Source organism: Pseudophryne corroboree, chromosome 7 (genome assembly GCF_028390025.1).
Source record: "Pseudophryne corroboree isolate aPseCor3 chromosome 7, aPseCor3.hap2, whole genome shotgun sequence".
Lineage (NCBI taxonomy): Eukaryota > Metazoa > Chordata > Amphibia > Anura > Myobatrachidae > Pseudophryne > Pseudophryne corroboree.
The window spans coordinates 35,921,320-35,947,405 of NC_086450.1; the positions used below are offsets into that span (position 1 = coordinate 35,921,320).

The following is a 26,086-nucleotide window of genomic DNA, read 5'->3' on the forward strand; positions in this document are numbered from 1 at the left end:
CCCTGAAAACGGTCAGGTGACACCCAGAAACGCCCACTTAATGTCAATCACTCTGCGGCCAGCAGTGCGACTGAAAAGCTTCACTAGACCCTGTGTGAAACTACATTGTTCGTTGTAATAGTACGCCACGCGTGCACGTTTTTTGGCCTCATCGCTACACAGCGAACGAATGCAGCTAGCGATCAACTCGAAATGACCACCTATATGCATTAGCGAGTCACAGATTAACACGTGCAGGCATACTGACAATAGATGAGAAACCCGCACCCAACACATAATAGTCACAGAACCGTTTTATTCCCCCAAAAATACCCTTAAAGTGAAGGTAAGCGACCCCTCTCTCCCTACTCTATAATACACGCATCGGATAGCTTTTGAAGACACTGCGAGCTCTCATTACAGAGTATGGAGGTGAAAGCTAGCAAGGTAACGCAGGAGACAGCGAGTAGATTCCTCTTTTATCTGTCAGTATTCTGACACTCTCACGGTGACAATTTCTTTGCAGGGTGGAAGATGACAAGGAACTAAATGATTCCATTCCAGAATCTATGTGCAGGATAACGGCTTACATTTATTGGAAAATTATACATGTCCACAGTCACTTCATCAGCACAAGCTATGAAAGCCCGAAGTAGGAAAAAAACTGGAGCTGTGATGAAGGGGGGTTGGGGTTGGGTGACGCCCCTGTACCGTATACACCCTGGCACCACATGGCACTTCTGCCCATCTCCTGCTGTAAAAAATCATGCTACATATTTTAAGTCAACGCTGACAAACCCCCATTTATATTTTCTGGAGAACAGAGGACAATTACTGTAAAGTATGAACAAGTGCAAAATGTAGGAGAGAGCATCAAATGATGAATAAGTGACGTTTATGTGACATTACATCTTGGCTCTTGAAAACACAGGCATGTAAAGGATTGCTCTGGATGGTTATACAAGGGTAACACACATGCAAAAGGTGTAAGAAGAAAGCAAGCCCACGTAAGCCAGTATTTCTCACACTCTGTACCCTGACAGTACGTGTTTTCAAGGTGTCCTCAGGAGTAATTAGTATCACCTGTAGAGTTATTGTGCTAGTCAATTAAGATCACGGTGTGCATGGAAACAAATGCAATGGCATCAAGACACACACAGCTGTAATGCCACAAATTCGCCAACGTGAATTTAATGTTGAATAAAAGCACGGCAGATTGTAGAAGCTGGCTGTATACCTAATACTGAAGAATGACGTCAAGGCAGCCGACTTGGAAGGAAGAGGAAAAAGCGGTAATACCGATGGTGCAGGTGATTTGCAGAGGGGGTGTCAAGAGAAGGTTTCTTTAGGATTTGTGAGGTGAACACTTCATTATGTACATGAGGAAATCAGCAGAGACAGACAAGCTGTAGAAGTGAGCTAGAGTGGGCCCAGCCAACCTGTGGCTCTCCAACTTTTGTGAAACTACAAGTCCCAGCATGCCCTGCCACCATTTTAGCATTCCCTAATAACAAAACTGTGACAGGGCATGCTTGGGAATTGTAGTTCCATAAACATCTGGAGAGCAACAGGTTTGACAGCTCTAAGCTAGGGGAACATGCAGTATGGAGGAGGATAAGGGAAATAAGATGGAAGAGGACAGGTTGTAGGACGAGATGAGTACAGAGATTTGGCCTTGGTTACTTTGTACTGAGGCTGGATGGGGGGAGTCTGTTGTGTCTTAGACACAGCCAGCCTTAGGCATAGGCAAACTAGGCAAATGCCTAGGGCATTTGGTATACTTAGGGGCACCAGCAGCTTCTGCTGATTACAATGATATGCGGCATGCCTATATTCTGTGTGTGACTGCGGCTGTATCTGCATACGAAATGCTATATTGCAGTGTATTTATGGAAATCACTGTAATGTAGCATTTCGTATGCAGATACAGCCGCAGTCGCACACAGAATATAGGCATGCTGCATATCATTTTAATCAGCAGAAGCTGCTTGTGCATCCTAGCCACATAGTAATGCAAATATTATGATGCATTTTCATAAACAAAAGGCACCCGACGTTAGCAGAGCTGCCAGCTGACTCATGCCAGGCATCTCCTGCAGAACTAGCGGCAGTGCTAGGGGGCACCAGCCAAAATCTTGCCTAGGGCATCATATTGGTTACGGCCGGCTCTGGTCTTAGATGTAAGTAAAAAACTACGAGGGAGGAAGAGAGGAATATGTAGGTGAGAAGGGAAGAGTGCTGAAGGCTGCAAACAGGTGACACGGCTAAAGGACTGGATGGATTAGAGTAGTGAAGTATGACAGTGAAAGGAGTAAAGGATGAATCTATAGAAGACTGAGATTCCACCAGTGGGGCTCGGCAGGGCAGGAGCACTTCTGCAGGTAAGGTCTTGATCAGAGGTTCTCAAACTCGGTCCTCTGGGGCACACACAGTGCATGTTTTGCAGGTCTCCTCACAGAATCGCAAGTGAAATAATTAGCTCCACCTGTGGACCTTTTAAAATGTGTCAGTGAGTAATTAATACACCTGTGCACCTTCTGGGTTACCTGCAAAACATGCACTGTGTGTGCCCCTGAGTACCGAGTTTGAGAACCTCTGGTCTTGATTGATGTGCCGTGGTTGAGGTTGGGAAGGTCAGAGCATATGTGTGGCAGCGGGTGTTGCAGTGTCTTGTGATGAAGTGAGTGTTTTGCTGTCGGCACAGGGCGGGATAGTCCTATTGTATACAAAGACCAAAACTAAAAGTACTATTTCATACAATACAGTGCTGTAACACAATGGAAGAGGGATACATTTTATGTAAGGGCTGCAGCCTACCTCAGAAAGAATTCCAAACTCCACTTCCCCCAGAGAGCCACCAGTAGGCCCCCAGTTCTTGCACTGTGGCTTCACATTGGAAGTGCTTTCTTCTGCTAATCGTACGCTGGTCTGACAGTCCCAGGAGAAGGAGTTTCCCTTCCTGAGAACGCCAGTCCAAACTGAGCAGAAAGTGAAGCAACTTCCTCTTTTTTCAGCAATCTCAGTATAGGGGCTGCAACCAACGCAGTCCCTTGAGCGCACACGCGTGCAAGTGTGTTTAGTAGGGGGGATTGTGCATATGTGCAAATTTACTTAGCCTAGATTTTCTTTATTTGCTGTTATCCTTTTGCGAGCACGCGCAAGCAATAGAGCAAGCCTTCGGACAGACAGGACCCTTTGACGTTGACCTGAACTGTATTCTGTTCGCACACAGTCGCAGCTGTGACTTCAGACACACACATGGAGAAGCGTATTAAAAATGTACCGGGCGGTGATTGGGAGGTAGCGATTCACACACGGAGATTGGCCCTTTTATGGGTGTGATCTGGCAGTGTTGCGGCAGTGTTGCTGAGAACGTACAGTGGAGGCCGCACTCAGACAGAGAACCTGCGCCTGCTTTAGGGCTGCTGCAGGTTTTGATGGCTCACCCGATGGTGGTGCATAAAGCTGCATTAAGCTGGATTTCAGCGTCTAAGGATGCTAACAGTGGGTGTCACAGTCCTAGCACAGATGTACACAAGGGGGGACTTGCAGTGGCATTAAGTTGCAGACACATATTGTACAAGTCACTTTACCTACAGGCTCTTATATACAGGACCTAATATTAAACCTTAAAAAAAAAAAATCAGACCAATGAGAGAGGCCGGTGCTCAGGTCAGACACAGACATCAACCTGAGCATTCAGGGGCCTTCAGACGAGATACTGTCGAGACAGCATCAGAATACACAGACACACACCAGCATTAGAATACACTGGCACACACCCATCTCAGCTCAGACAGTCAACAACCGTGTGAGAAGACAAAATTAAGAAACAATAATTTACACTAAATCAAGCACAATCATGGCTACCATTGCTGACTGGCCTGGGAATGTTAGTGATACACTGCAATGTTTTGTACTTATTCTACAGCCCTTCACAGTGGACAAAACCAACAGTATCCGCTTCCAGTTTAGGCGAACACAGGCAACTACACTTCTCTCCCTCACATATAGAAGGAGACAGCTCAGGACTGCACACAATCTGCAATCATCTGCCTTACCTCAAGCACTAGCCACACTCCTCTGCCACAGAGCAGGCACAGCACACACACTCCGCTACCACAGACCAGGCACAGCGCACACACTCCTCTGCCACAGAGCAGGCACAGCACACACACTCCTCTGCCACAGAGCAGGCACAGCACACACACTCCTCTACCACAGAGCAGGCACAGCACACACACTCCTCTACCACAGAGCAGGCACAGCACACACACTCCTCTACCACAGAGCAGGCACAGCACACACACTCCTCTACCACAGAGCAGGCACAGCACACACACTCCTCTGCCACAGAGCAGGCACAGCACACACACTCCTCTGCCACAGAGCAGGCACAGCACACACACTCCTCTGCCACAGAGCAGGCACAGCACACACACTCCTCTACCACAGAGCAGGCACAGCACACACACTCCTCTACCACAGAGCAGGCACAGCACACACACTCCTCTACCACAGAGCAGGCACAGCACACACACTCCTCTACCACAGAGCAGGCACAGCACACACACTCCTCTGCCACAGAGCAGGCACAGCACACACACTCCTCTGCCACAGAGCAGGCACAGCACACACACTCCTCTGCCACAGAGCAGGCACAGCACACACACTCCTCTGCCACAGAGCAGGCACAGCACACACACTCCTCTGCCACAGAGCAGGCACAGCACACACACTCCTCTGCCACAGAGCAGGCACAGCACACACACTCCTCTGCCACAGAGCAGGCACAGCGCACACACTCCTCTGCCAAGCGCACACGCTCCTCTGCCACAGAGCAGGCACAGCGCACACACTCCTCTACCACAGAGCAGGCACAGCACACACGCTCCTCTGCCACAGAGCAGGCACAGCACACACACTCCTCTGCCACAGAGCAGGCACAGCGCACACACTCCTCTGCCACAGAGCAGGCACAGCGCACACGCTTCTCTACCACAGAGCAGGCACAGCGCACACACTCCTCTGCCACAGAGCAGGCACAGCACACACACTCCTCTGCCACAGAGCAGGCACAGCACACACACTCCCCTGCCACAGAGCAGGCACAGCGCACATACTCCTCTGCCAAGCGCACACGCTCCTCTACCACAGAGCAGGCACAGCACACACACTCCTCTGCCACAGAGCAGGCACAGCACACACACTCCTCTGCCACAGAGCAGGCACAGCACACACACTCCTCTGCCACAGAGCAGGCACAGCACACACACTCCTCTGCCACAGAGCAGGCACAGCACACACACTCCTCTACCACAGAGCAGGCACAGCGCACACACTCCTCTGCCACAGAGCAGGCACAGCGCACACACTCCTCTACCACAGAGCAGGCACAGCGCACACACTCCTCTGCCACAGAGCAGGCACAGCGCACACACTCCTCTACCACAGAGCAGGCACAGCACACACGCTCCTCTGCCACAGAGCAGGCACAGCGCACACACTCCTCTACCACAGAGCAGGCACAGCGCACACACTCCTCTACCACAGAGCAGGCACAGCACACACACTCCTCTACCACAGAGCAGGCACAGCACACACACTCCTCTGCCACAGAGCAGGCACAGCACACACACTCCTCTACCACAGAGCAGGCACAGCACACACACTCCTCTGCCACAGAGCAGGCACAGCGCACACACTCCTCTGCCACAGACCAGGCACAGCGCACACACTCCTCTACCACAGAGCAGGCACAGCGCACACACTCCTCTGCCACAGAGCAGGCACAGCACACACACTCCTCTGCCACAGAGCAGGCACAGCACACACACTCCTCTGCCACAGAGCAGGCACAGCACACACACTCCTCTACCACAGAGCAGGCACAGCGCACACACTCCTCTACCACAGAGCAGGCACAGCACACACACTCCTCTGCCACAGAGCAGGCACAGCGCACACACTCCTCTGCCACAGAGCAGGCACAGCACACACACTCCTCTGCCACAGAGCAGGCACAGCACACACACTCCTCTGCCAAGCGCACACGCTCCTCTACCACAGAGCAGGCACAGCGCACACACTCCTCTACCACAGAGCAGGCACAGCACACACGCTCCTCTGCCACAGAGCAGGCACAGCACACACACTCCTCTACCACAGAGCAGGCACAGCGCACACACTCCTCTACCACAGAGCAGGCACAGCACACACACTCCTCTGCCACAGAGCAGGCACAGCACACACACTCCTCTGCCACAGAGCAGGCACAGCACACACGCTCCTCTGCCACAGAGCAGGCACAGCGCACACACTCCTCTACCACAGAGCAGGCACAGCGCACACGCTCCTCTGCCACAGAGCAGGCACAGCGCACACACTCCTCTGCCACAGAGCAGGCACAGCGCACACGCTCCTCTGCCACAGAGCAGGCACAGCGCACACGCTCCTCTGCCACAGAGCAGGCACAGCGCACACGCTCCTCTGCCACAGAGCAGGCACAGCACACACGCTCCTCTACCACAGACCAGGCACAGCGCACACACTCCTCTGCCACAGAGCAGGCACAGCGCACACACTCCTCTGCCACAGAGCAGGCACAGCGCACACGCTCCTCTCTAACCGTACAGGCACAGCACACGCTCCTCTCTATCCATACAGGCACAGCACACACCCCTCTCTAACCGTACAGGCACAGCACACGCTCCTCTCTATCCATACAGGCACAGCACACACCCCTCTCTAACCGTACAGGCACAGCACACACTCCTCTCTATCCATACAGGCACAGCACACGCTCCTCTCTATCCATACAGGCACAGCACACACCCCTCTCTATCCGTACAGGATAAAAAAATTAAAAAAGAAAAACACATTCACCAGCTTTAGTTCTGGAACAGAAACAGCACACACTACGCTTCCTCGGTTTAGTACTGATGTGACATTCATTTATCTCCCTCCATTTAGGTACAGTACATACAAACCAACAATCATCACAGCCTGACTTATGGCAGTCACAAAACACACACCTATCCCTTATTCCAGGCACAGACAAAACATTTATCTCCCTCACGACACTGCCAAATCCCAACATTATCTCCCTCAGTCAGTCAGACACATACAGACAAACCCTGATCCATCTCGGGGTAATTCAGGCCTGATCGGTGCTGTGTGTTCTCGTACAGGGGGCGATCAGACACAAACTGCGCATGCTTATGCACCACAATGCGCAGGTGTGTCGCACGCGTACATCGCCGCTCAGCGATGGGTTTGTGTGACGGATCCGTTCGCATGGGCGTTCGCAAGGAGATTGGCAGGAAGAAGGCGTTTGTGGCTGTCAACTGATCGTTTTCAGGGAGTATTTGGAAAAACGCAGGCGTGTCTATGCGTTTGCAGGGAGGGTTGCTGGCGTCAGATCCGGGCCCCGGACAGGCTGATGCGATCGCAGCGGCTGAGTAAGTCCTGGGCTGCGCAGAGACTGCACAAGATCTGTTTGTACAGCTCTGCTACACATGCATTCGCACACTTGCACAGATAAAATACACTGCTCCTGTAGGCGTCGACTATCTAATCACAGTGCTGCAAAAATCGCCTGCTAGCAATCAGGTCTGAATTAGGCCCTCTGTGTATACACCATTCCCCTCACATTGCACAGCCCCAGACAACACACACACCTGTGCTATTAGACAAACTCTTTCTGTAAAGAAACAACAAGCACATGCCCATCTTTCTGTACACTGTATGTGCCCCATAGTGCCAGCCTCCCGAAGCTGGGTATGCGGATTAGAGACAGATGTTATCAGTCACAAAGCAACCTCTAATTCACACAGCAACAAAACCAACGCACAGCGAATCGGTGGCAGAAAGTGTGACTGTACAAAGACACAATTGTCACACAATCCAGCCACATAAACACATATTATACAGCACAGGACAAAGCCGGAGCTGTCCCCTTTATACACCCAGGGAAATTGTGGGGGGGGCACATACAGTACTTCCCCACACCCTGCAAGTAACACTACAGCTGGTGTAACACTACTATACACACTGGATGCACACACTGTACAGTAACTGTACATCTCTTCCAGACACACTTCCCCATACCCTGCAAGTAACACTACAGCTGGTGTAACACTAATAATAAGAATTTACTTACCGATAATTCTATTTCTCGGAGTCCGTAGTGGATGCTGGGGTTCCTGAAAGGACCATGGGGAATAGCGGCTCCGCAGGAGACAGGGCACAAAAGTAAAGCTTTTACAGGTCAGGTGGTGTGTACTGGCTCCTCCCCCTATGACCCTCCTCCAGACTCCAGTTAGGTACTGTGCCCGGACGAGCGTACACAATAAGGGAGGATTTTGAATCCCGGGTAAGACTCATACCAGCCACACCAATCACACCGTACAACTTGTGATCTAAACCCAGTTAACAGTATGATAACAGAGGAGCCTCTGAAAGATGGCTTCCTAAACAATAACCCGAATTAGTTAACAATAACTATGTACAAGTATTGCAGATAATCCGCACTTGGGATGGGCGCCCAGCATCCACTACGGACTCCGAGAAATAGAATTATCGGTAAGTAAATTCTTATTTTCTCTATCGTCCTAAGTGGATGCTGGGGTTCCTGAAAGGACCATGGGGATTATACCAAAGCTCCCAAACGGGCGGGAGAGTGCGGATGACTCTGCAGCACCGAATGAGAGAACTCCAGGTCCTCCTTTGCCAGGGTATCAAATTTGTAAAAATTTACAAACGTGTTCTCCCCTGACCACGTAGCTGCTCGGCAGAGTTGTAATGCCGAGACCCCTCGGGCAGCCGCCCAAGATGAGCCCACCTTCCTTGCGGAATGGGCCTTAACAGATTTAGGCTGTGGCAGGCCTGCCACAGAATGTACAAGTTGAATTTTGTTACAAATCCAACGAGCAATCGACTGCTTAGAAGCAGGTGCACCCAACTTGTTGGGTGCATACAGTATAAACAGCGAGTCAGATTTTCTGACTCCAGCCGTCCTTTAAATGTATATTTTTAAGGCTCTGACAACGTCCAACAACTTGGAGTCCTTCAAGTCGTCTGTAGCCGCAGGCACTACAATAGGCTGGTTCAGGTGAAACGCTGATACCACCTTAGGGAGAAAATGCGGACGCGTCCGCAGCTCTGCCCTATGTCGAATGGAAAATTAAATAAGGGCTTTTATAAAACAAAGCCGCCAGTTCAGATACTCTCCCGGCCGAAGCCAGGGCCAGTAACATAGTCACTTTCCATGTGAGATATTTCAAATCCACATTCTTTAGTGGTTCAAACCAATTGGATTTGAGGAAATCTAAAACTACATTTAGATCCCACGGTGCCACCTTAGGCACCACAGGAGGCTGTATATGCAGTACTCCTTTGATAAAAATCTGGACCTCAGGGACTGAGGCCAATTCTTTTTGGAAGAATATTGATAGGGCCGAAATTTGAACCTTAATAGATCCCAATTTGAGACCCATAGACAATCCCGATTGCAGGAAATGTAGGAAAACGACCCAGTTGAAATTCCTCCATCGGAGCACTCCGCTGCTCGCACCACGCAACATATTTTCGCCAAATACGGCGATAATGCTTCGCGGTGACTTCCTTCCTTGCCTTTATCAAGGTAGGAATGACTTCTTCTGGAATGCCTTTTCCTTTTAGGATCTGGCATTCAAACGCCATGCCGTCAAACGCAGCCGCGGTAATTCTTGAAAAAGACAAGTACCCTGCTGAAGCAGGTCCCTTCTCAGAAGTAGAGGCCACGGATCGTCCGTGACCATCTCTTGAAGTTCCGGGTACCAAGTCCTTCTTGGCCAATCCGGAGCCACTAGTCTTACTCCTCTTTGCCGTATAATCCTCAATACCTTTGGTATGAGAGGCAGAGGAGGAAACACATATACCGACTGGTACACCCAAGGTGTTACCAGCGCGTCCACAGCTATTGCCTGCGGATCTCTTGACCTGGCGCAATACCTGTCCAGTGTTTTGTTGAGGCGAGACGCCATCATGTCCACCATTGGTTTTACCCAACGGTTTAATAGCATGTGGAAAACTTCTGGATGAAGTCCCCACTCTCCCGGGTGAAGGTCGTGTCTGCTGAGGAAGTCTGCTTCCCAGTTGTCCACGCCCGGGATGAATACTGCTGACAGTGCTATCACGTGATTCTCCGCCCAGCGAAGGATCCTGGCAGCTTCTGCCATTGCCCTCCTGCTTCTTGTGCCGCCCTGTCTGTTTACATGGGCGACTGCCGTGATGTTGTCCGACTGGATCAACACCGGTCTTCCTTGAAGCAGAGGTTCCGCCTGGCTTAGAGCATTGTAGATTGCTCTTAGTTCCAGAATGCTTATGTGAAGAGACTTTTTCAGGCTCGACCACACTCCCTGGAAATTTCTTCCCTGTGTGACTGCTCCCCAGCCTCTCAGGCTGGCCTCCGTGGTCACCAGGATCCAATCCTGCATGCCGAATCTGCGGCCCTCCAATAGATGAGCCTCCTGCAACCACCACAGAAGGGATACCCTTGTCCTCGGCGACAGGGTTATCCGCAGGTGCATCTGAAGATGCGACCCTGACCATTTGTCCAACAGATCCCTTTGCATGGAATCTGCCGAAAGGGATTGCTTCGTAAGAAGCTACCATTTTTTTTTTTTTTTTTTTTTTTTTTTTTCCCAGGACTCTTGTGCATTGATGTACAGACACCTTTCCTGGTTTTAGGAGGTTCCTGACCAGGTCAGATAACTCCTTGGCTTTTTCTTCGGGAAGAAAAACCTTTTTCTGAACTGTGTCCAGAATCATCCCCAGGAACAGCAGACGAGTTGTCGGCATTAATTGGGATTTTGGAATATTCAGAATCCATCCGTGCTGCTTTAGCACCTCTTGAGATAGTGCTAAACCCATCTCTAGCTGTTCTCTGGACCTTGCCCTTATTAGGAGATCGTCCAAGTATGGGATAATTAATACGCCTTTTCTTCGAAGAAGAAATATTATCTCGGCCATTACCTTTGTAAAGACCCGAGGTGCCGTGGACAAACCAAACGGCAGCGTCTGAAACTGATAGTGACAGTTTTGTACAACGAACCTGAGGTACCCCTGGTGTGAGGGGTAATTGGAACGTGGAGATACGCATCCTTGATGTCCAAGGATACCATAAAGTCCCCTTCTTCCAGGTTCGCTATCACTGCTCTGAGTGACTCCATCTTGAACTTGGACTTCTTTATGTACAGGTTCAAGGACTTCAGATTTAGAATAGGCCTTACCGAGCCATCCGGCTTCGGTCCCACAAAAAGAGTGGAATAATACCCCTTCCCTTGTTGTAGAAGAGGTACCTTGACTATCACCTGCTGAGAATACAGCTTGTGAATGGCTTCCAAAACCGTCTCCCTTTCTGAGGGGGACGTTGGTAAAGCAGACTTCAGGAAACGGCGAGGTGGCTCTGTCTCTAATTTCAACCTGCACCCCTGAGATATTATCTGCAGGATCCAGGGATTTACCTGCGAGTGAGCCCACTGCGCGCTGTAATTCTTGAGACGACCGCCTACCGCCCCCGAGTCCGCTTGCGAAGCCCCAGCGTCATGCTGAGGCTTTTGTAGAAGCCGGGGAGGGCTTCTGTTCCTGGGAAGGAGCTGCCTGTTGCTGTCTCTTCCCTCGTCCTCTGCCTCGTGGCAGATATGAATAGCCCTTTGCTCTCTTATTTTTAAAGGAACGAAAGGGCTGCGTTGAAAGGTCGGTGCCTTTTTCAGTTGGGGAGTGACTTGAGGTAGAAAGGTGGATTTCCCGGCCGTAGCCGTGGCCACCAAATCCGATAGACCGACCCCAAATAACTCCTCTACGCATCGCCTGTCCCCTGTCGTGTCCATAAAGCTCTTCTGGCCGAAATGGACATAGCACTTACCCGTGATGCCAGTGTGCAGATATCTCTCTGTGCATCACGCATATAAAGAAATGCATCCTTTATTTGTTCTAACGACAGTAAAATATTGTCCCTGTCCAGGGTATCAATATTTTCGATCAGGGACTCTGACCAAACTACCCCAGCACTGCACATCCAGGCAGTCGCAATAGCTGGTCGTAGTATAACACCTGCATGTGTGTATATACCTTTTTGGATATTTTCCATCCTCCTATCTGATGGATCTTTAAGTGCGGCCGTCTCAGGAGAGGGTAACGCCACTTGTTTTGATGAGCGTGTTAGCGCTTTGTCCACCCTAGGAGGTGTTTCCCAGCGCTCCCTAACCTCTGGCGGGAAAGGGTATAAAGCCAATAACTTCTTTGAAATTAGCAGTTTTTTATCGGGGCACCCCACGCTTCATCACACACGTCATTTAATTCTTCTGATTCGGTAAAAACTACTGGTAGTTTTTTCACACCCCACATAATACCCTGTTTAGTGGTACCTGTAGTATCAGCTAAATGTAACATCTCCTTTATTGCCAAAATCATATAACGTGTGGCCCTACTGGAAAATACGGTTGATTCGTCACCTTCACCACCGGAATCAGTGCCTGTGTCTGGGTCTGTGTCGACCGACTGAGGCAAGGGGCGTTTTACAGCCCCTGACGGTGTTTGAGGCGCCTGGACAGGCACTAATTGAGTGTCCGGCCGCCTCATGTCGGCAAACGACTGCTTAAGCGAGTTGACGCTATCCCGTAATTCCACAAATAAAGGCATCCATTCTGGTGTCGACCCCCTAGAAGGTGACATCCTCATATTTGGCAATTGCTCCGCCTCCACACCAATAACGTCCTCATACATGTCGACACACACGTACCGACACACAGCAGACACACAGGGAATGCTCTATACGAAGACAGGACCCACTAGCCCTTTGGGGAGACAGAGGGAGAGTCTGCCAGCACACACCAAAAAGCGCTATATATGACAGGGATAGCCTTATGATTAAGTGCTCCCTTATAGCTGCTTTTATATTAATATATTGCCATTTATTTTGCCCCCCTTCTCTGTTATACCCTGTTTCTGTAGTGCAGTGCAGGGGAGAGACCTGGGAGCCTTCCTGACCAGCGGAGCTGTGACAGAAAATGGCGCCGTGTGCTGAGGAGATAGGCCCCGCCCCTTTTCCGGCGGGCTCGTCTCCCGCTATTTAGTACATTTAGGCAGGGGTAAATATCTCCATATAGCCTCTGGGGCTATATGTGAGGTATTTTTAGCCTTTTTAAAGGTTTTCATTTGCCTCCCAGGGCGCCCCCCCCCCCAGCGCCCTGCACCCTCAGTGACTGCCGTGTGAAGTGTGCTGAGAGGAAAATGGCGCACAGCTGCAGTGCTGTGCGCTACCTTAAGAAGACTGCAGGAGTCTTCAGCCGCCGATTCTGGACCTCTTCTTGCTTCAGCATCTGTGAGGGGGCCGGCGGCGTGGCTCCGGTGACCATCCAGGCTGTACCTGTGATCGTCCCTCTGGAGCTTCATGTCCAGTAGCCAAGAAGCCAATCCATCCTGCACGCAGGTGAGTTCACTTCTTCTCCCCTCTGTCCCTCGTTGCAGTGATCCTGTTGCCAGCAGGAATCACTGTAAAATAAAAAACCTAAGCTAAACTCTCTAAGCAGCTCTTTATGAGAGCCACCTAGAATTGCACCCTTCTCGGCCGGGCACAAAAATCTAACTGGAGTCTGGAGGAGGGTCATAGGGGGAGGAGCCAGTACACACCACCTGACCTGTAAAAGCTTTACTTTTGTGCCCTGTCTCCTGCGGAGCCGCTATTCCCCATGGTCCTTTCAGGAACCCCAGCATCCACTTAGGACGATAGAGAAATACACACACTGTACAGTAACTGTACATCTCTTCCAGACACTTCCCATACCCTGCAAGTAACACTACAGCTGGTGTAACACTAATATACACACTGGCTGCACACACTGTACAGTAACTGTACATCTCTTCCAGACACACTTCCCATACCCTGCAAGTAACACTACAGCTGGTGTAACACTATTATACACACTGGCTGCACACACTGTACAATAACTGTACATCTCTTCCAGACACACTTCCCATACCCTGCAAGTAACACTACAGCTGGTGTAACACTATTATACACACTGGCTGCACACACTGTACAATAACTGTACATCTCTTCCAGACACACTTCCCATACCCTGCAAGTAACGCTACAGCTGGTGTAACACTATTATACACACTGGCTGCACACATTGTACAGTAACTGTACATCTCTTCCAGACACACTTCCCCATACCCTGCAAGTAACACTACAGCTGGTGTAACACTATTATACACACTGGCTGCACACACTGTACAGTAACTGTACATCTCTTCCAGACACACTTCCCCACACCCTGCAAGTAACACTACAGCTGGTGTAACACTATTATACACACTGGCTGCACACACTGTACAATAACTGTACATCTCTTCCAGACACACTTCCCATACCCTGCAAGTAACACTACTGCTGGTGTAACACTATTATACACACTGGCTGCACACACTGTACAGTAACTGTACATCTCTTCCAGACACACTTCCCCATACCCTGCAAGTAACACTACAGCTGGTGTAACACTATTATACACACTGGCTGCACACACTGTACAGTAACTGTACATCTCTTCCAGACACACTTCCCCATACCCTGCAAGTAACACTACAGCTGGTGTAACACTATTATACACACTGGCTGCACACACTGTACAGTAACTGTACATCTCTTCCAGACACACTTCCCCATACCCTGCAAGTAACGCTACTGCTGGTGTAACACTGTTATACACACTGGCTGCACACACTGTACAGTAACTGTACATCTCTTCCAGACACACTTCCCCATAACCTGCAAGTAACGCTACAGCTGGTGTAACACTATTATACACACTGGCTGCACACACTGTACAATAACTGTACATCTCTTCCAGACACACTTCCCATACCCTGCAAGTAACGCTACAGCTGGTGTAACACTATTATACACACTGGCTGCACACACTGTACAATAACTGTACATCTCTTCCAGACACACTCCCCATACCCTGCAAGTAACACTACAGCTGGTGTAACACTATTATACACACTGGCTGCACACACTGTACAGTAACTGTACATCTCTTCCAGACACACTTCCCCATATCCTGCAAGTAACGCTACAGCTGGTGTAACACTATTATACACACTGTACATCTCTTCCAGACACACTTCCCCATACCCTGCAAGTAACACTACAGCTGGTGTAACACTATTATACACACTGGCTGCACACACTGTACAGTAACTGCACATCTCTTCCAGACACACTTCCCCATACCCTGCAAGTAACACTACAGCTGGTGTAACACTATTATACACACTGGCTGCACACACTGTACAGTAACTGTACATCTCACACACTTCCCCATACCCTGCAAGTAACACTACAGCTGGTGTAACACTATTATACACACTGGCTGCACACACTGTACAGTAACTGTACATCTCTTCCAGACACACTTCCCCATACCCTGCAAGTAACACTACAGCTGGTGTAACACTATTATACACACTGGCTGCACACACTGTACATCTCTTCCAGACACACTTCCCCATACCCTGCAAGTAACACTACAGCTGGTGTAACACTACTATACACACTGGCTGCACACACTGTACATCTCTTCCAGACACACTTCCCCATACCCTGCAAGTAACACTACAGCTGGTGTAACACTAATATACACACACTGTACAGTAACTATACATCTCTTCCAGACACACTTCCCATACCCTGCAAGTAACACTACAGCTGGTGTAACACTAATATACACACACTGTACAGTAACTGTACATCTCTTCCAGACACACTTCCCCATACCCTGCAAGTAACACTACAGCTGGTGTAACACTAATATACACACTGGCTGCACACACTGTACAGTAACTGTACATCTCTTCCAGACACACTTCCCATACCCTGCAAGTAACACTACAGCTGGTGTAACACTAATATACACACTGGCTGCACACACTGTACAGTAACTGTACATCTCTTCCAGACACACTTCCCCATACCCTGCAAGTAACACTACAGCTGGTGTAACACTATTATACACACTGGCTGCACACACTGTACATCTCTTCCAGACACACTTCCCCATACCCTGCAAGTAACACTACAGCTGGTGTAACACTACTATACACACTGGCTGCACACACTGTACAGTAACTACATCTCTTCCAGACACACTTCCCCATACCCTGAAAGTAACACTACTGCTGGTGTAACACTATTATACACACTGTACATCTCTTCCAGACACACTTCCCCATACCCTGCAAGTAACACTACAGCTGGTGTAACACTACTATACACACTAGCTGCACACACTGTACATCTCTTCCAGACACACTTCCCCATACCCTGCAAGTAACACTACAGCTGGTGTAACACTATTATACACACTGGCTGCACACACTGTACATCTCTTCCAGACACACTTCCCCATACCCTGCAAGTAACACTACAGCTGGTGTAACACTACTATACACACTGGCTGCACACACTGTACAGTAACTACATCTCTTCCAGACACACTTCCCCATACCCTGAAAGTAACACTACAGCTGGTGTAACACTATTATACACACTGTACATTAACTGTACATCTCTTCCAGACACACTTCCCCATACCCTGCAAGTAACGCTACTGCTGGTGTAACACTATTATACACACTGTACATTAACTGTACATCTCTTCCAGACACACTTCCCCATACCCTGCAAGTAACGCTACTGCTGGTGTAACACTATTATACACACTGGCTGCACACACTGTACATCTCTTCCAGACACACTTCCCCATATCCTGCAAGTAACGCTACATCTGGTGTAACACTATTATACACACTGGCTGCACACCCTGTACAGTAACTGCACATCTCTTCCAGATACACTTCCCCATACCCTGCAAGTAACACTACAGCTGGTGTAACACTATTATACACACTGGCTGCACACACTGTACAGTAACTGCACATCTCTTCCAGACACACTTCCCCATAACCTGCAAGTAACACTACTGCTGGTGTAACACTATTATACACACTGGCTGCACACACTGTACAGTAACTGTACATCTCTTCCAGACACACTTCCCCATACCCTGCAAGTAACACTACAGCTGGTGTAACACTATTATACACACTGGCTGCACACACTGTACAGTAACTGTACATCTCTTCCAGACACACTTCCCCATACCCTGCAAGTAACACTACAGCTGGTGTAACACTATTATACACACTGGCTGCACACACTGTACAGTAACTGTACATCTCTTCCAGACACACTTCCCCATACCCTGCAAGTAACACTACTGCTGGTGTAACACTATTATACACACTGGCTGCACACATTGTACAGTAACTGTACATCTCTTCCAGACACACTTCCCCATACCCTGCAAGTAACACTACAGCTGGTGTAACACTATTATACACACTGGCTGCACACACTGTACATCTCTTCCAGACACACTTCCCCATACCCTGCAAGTAACACTACAGCTGGTGTAACACTAATATACACACACTGTACAGTAACTATACATCTCTTCCAGACACACTTCCCCATACCCTGCAAGTAACACTATTGCTGGTGTAACACTATTATACACACTGGCTGCACACACTGTACAGTAACTGTACATCTCTTCCAGACACACTTCCCCACACCCTGCAAGTAACACTACAGCTGGTGTAACACTATTATACACACTGGCTGCACACACTGTACAGTAACTGCACATCTCTTCCAGACACACTTCCCCATACCCTGCAAGTAACACTACAGCTGGTGTAACACTATTATACACACTGGCTGCACACACTGTACAGTAACTGTACATCTCTTCCAGACACACTTCCCCATACCCTGCAAGTAACACTACTGCTGGTGTAACACTAATATACACACTGGCTGCACACACTGTACAGTAACTGTACATCTCTTCCAGACACACTTCCCCACACCCTGCAAGTAACACTACAGCTGGTGTAACACTATTATACACACTGGCTGCACACACTGTACAGTAACTGTACATCTCTTCCAGACACACTTCCCCATACCCTGCAAGTAACACTACAGCTGGTGTAACACTACTATACACACTGGCTGCACACACTGTACAGTAACTGTACATCTCTTCCAGACACACTTCCCCACACCCTGCAAGTAACACTACAGCTGGTGTAACACTATTATACACACTGGCTGCACACACTGTACAGTAACTGCACATCTCTTCCAGACACACTTCCCCATACCCTGCAAGTAACACTACAGCTGGTGTAACACTATTATACACACTGGCTGCACACACTGTACAGTAACTGTACATCTCTTCCAGACACACTTCCCCATACCCTGCAAGTAACACTACTGCTGGTGTAACACTATTATACACACTGGCTGCACACACTGTACAGTAACTGTACATCTCTTCCAGACACACTTCCCCATACCCTGCAAGTAACACTACTGCTGGTGTAACACTATTATACACACTGGCTGCACACACTGTACAGTAACTGTACATCTCTTCCAGACACACTTCCCCACACCCTGCAAGTAACACTACAGCTGGTGTAACACTATTATACACACTGGCTGCACACACTGTACAGTAACTGTACATCTCTTCCAGACACACTTCCCCATACCCTGCAAGTAACACTACAGCTGGTGTAACACTAATATACACACTGGCTGCACACACTGTACAGTAACTGCACATCTCTTCCAGACACACTTCCCCATACCCTGCAAGTAACACTACAGCTGGTGTAACACTATTATACACACTGGCTGCACACACTGTACAGTAACTGCACATCTCTTCCAGACACACTTCCCCATACCCTGCAAGTAACACGACTGCTGGTGTAACACTATTATACACACTGTACAGTAACTGCACATCTCTCCCAGACACACTTCCCCATACCCTGCAAGTAACACTACAGCTGGTGTAACACTATTATACACACTGGCTGCACACACTGTACATCTCTTCCAGACACACTTCCCCATACCCTGCAAGTAACACTACTGCTGGTGTAACACTATTATACACACTGGCTGCACACATTGTACAGTAACTGCACATCTCTTCCAGACACACTTCCCCATACCCTGCAAGTAACACTACAGCTGGTGTAACACTATTATACACACTAGCTGCACACACTGTACAGTAACTGTACTTCTCTTCCAGACACACTTCCCTACACATTGCAAGTAACACTACTGCTGGTGTAACACTATTATACACACTGGCTGCACACACTGTACAGTAACTGTACATCTCTTCCAGACACACTTCCCCACACCCTGCAACTAACACTACTGCTGGTGTAACACTATTATACACACTGGCTGCACACACTGTACAGTAACTGTACATCTCTTCCAGACACACTTCCCCATACCCTGCAAGTAACACTACAGCTGGTGTAACACTATTATACACACTGGATGCACACACTGTACAGTAACTGTACATCTCTTCCAGACACACTTCCCCACACCCTGCAAGTAACACTACTGCTGGTGTAACACTATTATACACACTAGCTGCACACACTGTACAGTAACTGTACATCTCTTCCAGACACACTTCCCCATACCCTGCAAGTAACACTACAGCTGGTGTAACACTATTATACACACTGGCTGCACACATTGTACAGTAACTGTACATCTCTTCCAGACACACTTCCCCATACCCTACAAGTAACGCTACTGCTGGTGTAACACTATTATACACAATGGATGCACACACTGTACAGTAACCGTACATCTCTTCCAGACACACTTCCCCATACCCTGCAAGTAACACTACAGCTGGTGTAACACTATTATACACACTGGCTGCACACACTGTACAGTAAGTGCACATCTCTTCCAGACACACTTCCCCATACCCTGCAAGTAACACTACAGCTGGTGTAACACTATTATACACACTAGCTGCACACACTGTACAGTAACTGTACATCTCTTCCAGACAAACTTCCCCATACCCTGCAAGTAACACTACAGCTGGTGTAACACTATTATACACACTGGCTGCACACACTGTACAGTAACTGTACATCTCTTCCAGACACACTTCCCCATACCCTACAAGTAACACTACAGCTGGTGTAACACTATTATACACACTGGCTGCACACACTGTACAGTAACTGTACTTCTCTTCCAGACACACTTCCCCATACCCTGCAAGTAACACTACTGCTGGTGTAACACTATTATACACACTGGCTGCACACACTGTACAGTAACTGTACATCTCACACACTTCCCCATACCCTGCAAGTAACGCTACAGCTGGTGTAACACTATTATACACACTGGCTGCACACACTGTACAGTAACTGTACTTCTCTTCCAGACACACTTCCCCATACCCTGCAAGTAACACTACAGCTGGTGTAACACTATTATACACACTGGCTGCACACACTGTACAGTAACTGTACATCTCTTCCAGACACACTTCCCCATACCCTGCAAGTAACACTACAGCTGGTGTAACACTATTATACACACTGGCTGCACACACTGTACAGTAACTGCACATCTCTTCCAGACACACTTCCCCATACCCTGCAAGTAACACTACTGCTGGTGTAACACTATTATACACACTGGCTGCACACACTGTACAGTAACTGTACATCTCTTCCAGACACACTTCCCCATACCCTGCAAGTAACACTACAGCTGGTGTAACACTATTATACACACTGGCTGCACACACTGTACAGTAACTGTACATCTCTTCCAGACACACTTCCCCATACCCTGCAAGTAACACTACAGCTGGTGTAACACTATTATACACACTGGCTGCACACACTGTACAGTAACTGTACATCTCTTCCAGACACACTTCCCCATACCCTGCAAGTAACACTACAGCTGGTGTAACACTATTATACACACTGGCTGCACACATTGTACAGTAACTGTACATCTCTTCCAGACACACTTCCCCATACCCTACAAGTAACGCTACTGCTGGTGTAACACTATTATACACAATGGATGCACACACTGTACAGTAACCGTACATCTCTTCCAGACACACTTCCCCATACCCTGCAAGTAACACTACAGCTGGTGTAACACTATTATACACACTGGCTGCACACACTGTACAGTAAGTGCACATCTCTTCCAGACACACTTCCCCATACCCTGCAAGTAACACTACAGCTGGTGTAACACTATTATACACACTAGCTGCACACACTGTACAGTAACTGTACATCTCTTCCAGACAAACTTCCCCATACCCTGCAAGTAACACTACAGCTGGTGTAACACTATTATACACACTGGCTGCACACACTGTACAGTAACTGTACATCTCTTCCAGACACACTTCCCCATACCCTACAAGTAACACTACAGCTGGTGTAACACTATTATACACACTGGCTGCACACACTGTACAGTAACTGTACATCTCTTCCAGACACACTTCCCCATACCCTGCAAGTAACACTACTGCTGGTGTAACACTATTATACACACTGTACAGTAACTGTACATCTCTTCCAGACACACTTCCCCATACCCTGCAAGTAACACTACAGCTGGTGTAACACTATTATACACACTGGCTGCACACACTGTACAGTAAGTGCACATCTCTTCCAGACACACTTCCCCATACCCTGCAAGTAACACTACAGCTGGTGTAACACTATTATACACACTGGCTGCACACACTGTACAGTAAGTGCACATCTCTTCCAGACACACTTCCCCATACCCTGCAAGTAACACTACAGCTGGTGTAACACTATTATACACACTAGCTGCACACACTGTACAGTAACTGTACATCTCACACACTTCCCCATACCCTGCAAGTAACACTACAGCTGGTGTAACACTATTATACACACTGGCTGCACACACTGTACAGTAACTGTACATCTCTTCCAGACAAACTTCCCCATACCCTGCAAGTAACACTACAGCTGGTGTAACACTAATATACACACTGGCTGCACACACTGTACAGTAACTGCACATCTCTTCCAGACACACTTCCCCATACCCTGCAAGTAACACTACTGCTGGTGTAACACTATTATACACACTGGCTGCACACATTGTACAATAACTGTACATCTCTTCCAGACACACTTCCCCATACCCTGCAAGTAACACTACTGCTGGTGTAACACTATTATACACACTGGCTGCACACACTGTACAATAACTGTACATCTCTTCCAGACAAACTTCCCCATACCCTGCAAGTAACACTACTGCTGGTGTAACACTATTATACACACTGGCTGCACACACTGTACAGTAACTGTACATCTCTTCCAGACACACTTCCCCACACCCTGCAAGTAACACTACAGCTGGTGTAACACTATTATACACACTGGCTGCACACACTGTACAGTAACTGCACATCTCTTCCAGACACACTTCCCCATACCCTGCAAGTAACACTACAGCTGGTGTAACACTATTATACACACTGGCTGCACACACTGTACAGTAACTGTACATCTCTTCCAGACACACTTCCCCATACCCTGCAAGTAACACTACAGCTGGTGTAACACTATTATACACACTGGCTGCACACACTGTACAGTAACTGTACATCTCTTCCAGACACACTTCCCCATACCCTGCAAGTAACACTACAGCTGGTGTAACACTATTATACACACTGGCTGCACACACTGTACAGTAACTGTACATCTCTTCCAGACACACTTCCCCATACCCTGCAAGTAACACTACAGCTGGTGTAACACTATTATACACACTGGCTGCACACACTGTACAGTAACTGTACATCTCTTCCAGACACACTTCCCCATACCCTGCAAGTAACGCTACAGCTGGTGTAACACTATTATACACACTGGCTGCACACACTGTACAGTAACTGCACATCTCTTCCAGACACACTTCCCCATACCCTGCAAGTAACACTACAGCTGGTGTAACACTATTATACACACTGGCTGCACACACTGTACAGTAACTGCACATCTCTTCCAGACACACTTCCCCTTACCCTGCAAGTAACACTACTGCTGGTGTAACACTATTATACACACTAGCTGCACACACTGTACAGTAACTGCACATCTCTTCCAGACACACTTCCCCATACCCTGCAAGTAACACTACAGATGGTGTAACACTATTATACACACTGGCTGCACACACTGTACAGTAACTGTACATCTCTTCCAGACACACTTCCCCATACCCTGCAAGTAACACTACAGCTGGTGTAACACTATTATACACACTGGCTGCACACACTGTACAGTAACTGTACATCTCTTCCAGACACACTTCCCCATACCCTGCAAGTAACACTACAGCTGGTGTAACACTATTATACACACTGGCTGCACACACTGTAGCACACACTGTACAGTAACTGTACATCTCTTCCAGACACACTTCCCCATACCCTGCAAGTAACACTACTGCTGGTGTAACACTATTATACACACTGGCTGCACACACTGTACAGTAACTGCACATCTCTTCCAGACACACTTCCCCATACCCTGCAAGTAACACTACAGCTGGTGTAACACTATTATACACACTGGCTGCACACACTGTACAGTAACTGTACATCTCTTCCAGACACACTTCCCCATACCCTGCAAGTAACACTACAGCTGGTGTAACACTATTATACACACTGGCTGCACACACTGTACAGTAACTGCACATCTCTTCCAGACACACTTCCCCATACCCTGCAAGTAACACTACAGCTGGTGTAACACTATTATACACACTGGCTGCACACACTGTACAGTAACTGTACATCTCTTCCAGACACACTTCCCCATACCCTGCAAGTAACACTACAGCTGGTGTAACACTATTATACACACTGTACAGTAACTGTACATCTCACACACTTCCCCATACCCTGCAAGTAACGCTACAGCTGGTGTAACACTATTATACACACTGGCTGCACACACTGTACAGTAACTGTACATCTCTTCCAGACACACTTCCCCATACCCTGCAAGTAACACTACTGCTGGTGTAACACTATTATACACACTGGCTGCACACACTGTACAGTAACTGTACATCTCTTCCAGACACACTTCCCCATACCCTACAAGTAACGCTACTGCTGGTGTAACACTATTATACACAATGGATGCACGCACTGTACATCTCACACACTTCCCCATACCCTGCAAGTAACGCTACAGCTGGTGTAACACTATTATACACACTGGCTGCACAGAATAAATGTAAGTGACACAATCAATGTAACACAGGAGGGATCTCCGACTCCATCACCAGTGCAGTGATTGCTGGCTGGGACCTGACACGTTATACCATTGTGCACAGATGCCCAGCAATCTGCTTCCAAGTAGTGGGTACTGTAATAATGTATCCGACCGCCCAAATATAGGCACTGGGAGCCCACTTACTGGCAACCTGGTTATAAGTGGGGCACCCCATACTTAGTGTAAACACATACACATGTACAAACACACATTTATATTTACACATGCAAATAAATACACAAACTGTAGGTACACTTCCATACACACATACATGTGCACATATACAGACACACACACACACACACACACACGTACACATGCATAGACTCACGTATATACATATACATACAAAACGTGCACTCAGACACTATATATATATATATATATATATATATATACATACACACACACACACAGACACATACATTTAAAGACAAATGTACAGATACACATGCGTACATAAACAACCCCAAAGACACATATACACACACACACACACGTACACATACATATATACACACATGTACAGTACACACACATGTACACAAGCTGCCCACGCCCGGCTCTCTCACCTATGTTACCAGGATGGGTTTGGGGGCGCCGGGTGTGGCAGGGGCTCCATGCCAAGGCGGGGGCTCTCCGTGCCCAGGGTCCGATAAACTTCACAGCCCGGGAGCAGCAGCGGCAGCGGGGACAGGCATGAGCCGGGCATAGAGCTCTCCGCCCCGGGACTCCTCAGCTGCCCGCCACGCTCTCCGTGTGATACATAGCGGCGGCGGCGGCGTTTGGTGTGCCGGAGATGCGACCACTCACTCCCGGGCACTCGCCGATGTGTTCCGGCCGCTCCTGTCTCTGCTGTCTCTGCTGCTGCTGCTGCTGCTGCTGCTGCTGGCTGTGTGAGCCGGGAGGCGGCACCGCGCATGCTCCGCTACACTGCCATCTGCCGCCTGTCTGGCCCGGAGAGTGACTCTGACAGCCTGGGCGTGGGGGGGTCTCATACTCATAGTGACAGGGGGTCTCTAACATGCTCATAGTGACAGGGGGTCTCACACTGATAGTGACAGGGGGTCTCACACTGATAGTGACAGGGGGCGTCTCACACTGATAGTGACAGGGGTTTCACACACACTGATAGTGACAGGAGGTCTCACATACTTATAGTGACAGGGGGGCCTCACACTGATAGTGACAGGGGTCTCACACACACTGATAGTGACAGGAGGTCTCACATACTTATAGTGACAGGGGGGCCTCACACTGATAGTGACAGGGGTCTCACACACACTGATAGTGACAGGAGGTCTCACATACTTATAGTGACAGGGGGGCCTCACACTGATAGTGACAGGGGCGGTCTGACAGTGGTACAGGAATCTTACACAGTGAAAGTAACTGCGGGTCTCACAGTGACAGTGGATCTCACACACACTGATAGTGACAGGGAGTCACACACTAGTGACAGGGGGTCTCACACACTGATAGTGACAGGCGGTCTCACACACTAATAGTGACAGAGGGATCTTGCACTGATAGTGACAGGGAGTCTCACACACATAGTGACAGGGGAGTCTCACACAATTGGAAATGCGGATAGAAGCCTGTGTCTGAGCAAGTATGGATCAGTTATATGTATATGGACAGAGAGCACTTGAGCGTATGGATTGGCGAAGCATACTACCCATAAAATGGGAAGTTTTTATGGATGGTGAGCATCAGGGGCGTGCGGTGAGGTAAATGGCTGAGGAGGCGCTGGCTACTACTA

At 48.5% G+C, this 26,086-nt stretch overlaps 1 protein-coding gene across 1 annotated transcript in view; it reads right to left on the reverse strand.

Annotated features, from left to right (window-relative positions):
* The window catches only part of C7H3orf70 (chromosome 7 C3orf70 homolog), a 141,636-nt gene extending 116,329 nt beyond the window's left edge, over window positions 1-25,307 (reverse strand). The window contains exon 1 of the mRNA XM_063932996.1: window positions 24,897-25,307. The gene's annotated coding sequence lies outside the window, so the exon portion shown is untranslated. The remainder of the gene's footprint in view (window positions 1-24,896) is intronic.
* Between the last annotated feature and the right edge of the window lie 779 nt (window positions 25,308-26,086).